Source organism: Octopus bimaculoides, chromosome 1 (genome assembly GCF_001194135.2).
Source record: "Octopus bimaculoides isolate UCB-OBI-ISO-001 chromosome 1, ASM119413v2, whole genome shotgun sequence".
Lineage (NCBI taxonomy): Eukaryota > Metazoa > Mollusca > Cephalopoda > Octopoda > Octopodidae > Octopus > Octopus bimaculoides.
The window spans coordinates 114,382,716-114,385,071 of record NC_068981.1 but is presented as its reverse complement, the minus strand read 5'-3'; the positions used below and the strand labels follow the sequence as shown (position 1 = coordinate 114,385,071).

At 35.1% G+C, this 2,356-nt stretch overlaps 1 protein-coding gene across 9 annotated transcripts in view; it reads right to left on the bottom strand.

The window, feature by feature from the left end:
- Positions 1–2,356, bottom strand: part of LOC106874944 (uncharacterized) — a 43,969-nt gene that overhangs the window by 18,948 nt on the left and 22,665 nt on the right. The gene's annotated exons all lie outside the window — the stretch shown is intronic.

The following is a 2,356-nucleotide window of genomic DNA, read 5'->3' as shown; positions in this document are numbered from 1 at the left end:
AACAAACAAATAAGTAACATTCAACAAAATTGGCTGTTATGAAATGAATATAGTTAATAGCAGTTTGACCTAGCTTCATATTACTAAAAGACATATCTATTGCACCAGATATTCAGAGAGAAGTAGAAAGAATTAAAAAAAAAAAAGAATTCAAAATGGTTTTTAGATCTCATTTAGGAATCCGTTCATGCTACGATGTTGTTTTCGTTATCCTAGCGACATCAATAATTTTATTGTTAGGTGTACAGGATGTTGATATACATTGCAGGCATTCTGCAGGATGATATGTTTAGCTAATCAATTCATTTACATTGGATACTACTCATGCTATGTAGGCTGCTAGTCATCGTTTTGTAATGTGGGATGCGCCTGTGACAACTTTGATCACGAGGATTTGAAGACGTTAAGCTACAAATGAGTTTGCGTGACCGATATGAGTAGGCTGTGGTTTATAGAGCAACAATAATCTCTATAGCTTAAAACTGTGTGTCGGCCAAATAGCTCTAGAAAAAGTATAATCAAAGCAAAGTGGTGGACAGGAGAATAGGAAGGCTTAACTAGTTAAGGCAGATCATAAGTCTTCCTCTCTACCCTTGCGCCTCTATTAATTTTCCTTTTTACACTCTTCTTCTTCCGAAAGCGATGCTTTGCTGCACTTTAGGATATTCTCCTTTGCACACACCTACGCTTGTATACTGATTTCTATACTCAAACACACTTTACAATATTCATCTCTACCTTGTTAGCGTCCATTATAATTTTGTTAATAACTTCATAGCTATCCTTTGTCTACTATGATTTAAGGGCTTCTCTGGAATAGACCAGCGTAAATCAATATCATCTGCACCCTAAATCTTTACATCGGTCTTCTTTTGATTACGGCCGCAAGATTAATCGCTATAAGATTAAATGTTAGGGGAGATTTAATATTTAATCTTATAGTGAATTTTTATTTCTTGTGTAGATAGCTCACATCTTATAATAAATAACTAGCTCCCACTCAACTACCTCATCCTTTTCCATCCTTTCTTGTCTTCCTACTTTTACACCTGTCACTGTAACGCCTCTTTTACTCTTGTCTTTCGTTTCGGTTTATTAAACATATACTTATAACCACTGTTCTCTACTAAGCTACTCCTCAGTGTCTTCTGACGACGATACCGTGACTTTGCCCAATAAGTGTTTCAAAATTTGACCCTCTTTACGCACTTGGGCTTCATTGTATAACATGCACTGTCATAGCGCACGTCATTGATTATCCAAAAACAGCTGTACAGATAGACGTGATTACATCACATATTTGGATAAGAAACTTCCTATGTAAATAAATTCCATGTACCTGCGATTGTTTGTCTGCTTCTATCCATGCATTACACCCCCACACACAAATACACACACATGCCCTATATATGCTAATGTATATATATATAATATAAAACTACATATGCTTATATATATATATATATATAAATATATATATATATATGTATATATACACACACATATATCCATACATACACACATGCACATACACATACATACATACATACATACATACATACATACATACATACATTCATACATACATACATACATACATACATACATACATGCATGTATATATCTGCCCCTGAGGCATGATATAGTTGCAAAGAGTATTTACAGGAAGGATTGCCTTGACGCATACATCAAAAGCTTGTTAGAACCAGCAGGATTCACACTTTTAAAAACAAGGAATTCTGGTAGAACACTCCTATAAAAACGTCAGCTCGGTGCAAGCACAATAGACTTGATATTGTTCAATAAGACAAGGAAAAGAAAGTCATGCACAGTTGTAGAGGTCAGCTGCCCAGCAGACGAGAACGTACAATTTAGGAAAAAGAGAACATTTGTGGCGAATTAATGCGGAACTTACAGTTATTGTAGGCTGACTATGAATTCTCATTTGTACCTACCATCATAGGTGCATTAGGTTATGTATCAACAAATTTGCACAAAAAACATAGAAACACTTGGTTTCACAGAAAAAGAGCGAAAGAAACTGACGTGGATTCTCCAAATCCAATCTGTTAGTGGCACAGTGCAGATTCGTAAGACATTTCGGAAATTCTGTATGTGAGATTCTTATGTGAATGGATGCACATACACGAGTACAGGCGTCGACAGTTAAACCAACATACCAGCTCAGCCACATGATCACAAACACGAAGAACTCAATTCAGAATGTTTTGCTATTTTGTTAGCAACCAGCTTGAACTCTCTCAAGAAAAATTAATCTATACTCAAAGAAAAAATCATACATACATACATACATACATACATACATACATACATACATACATACATACATACATAC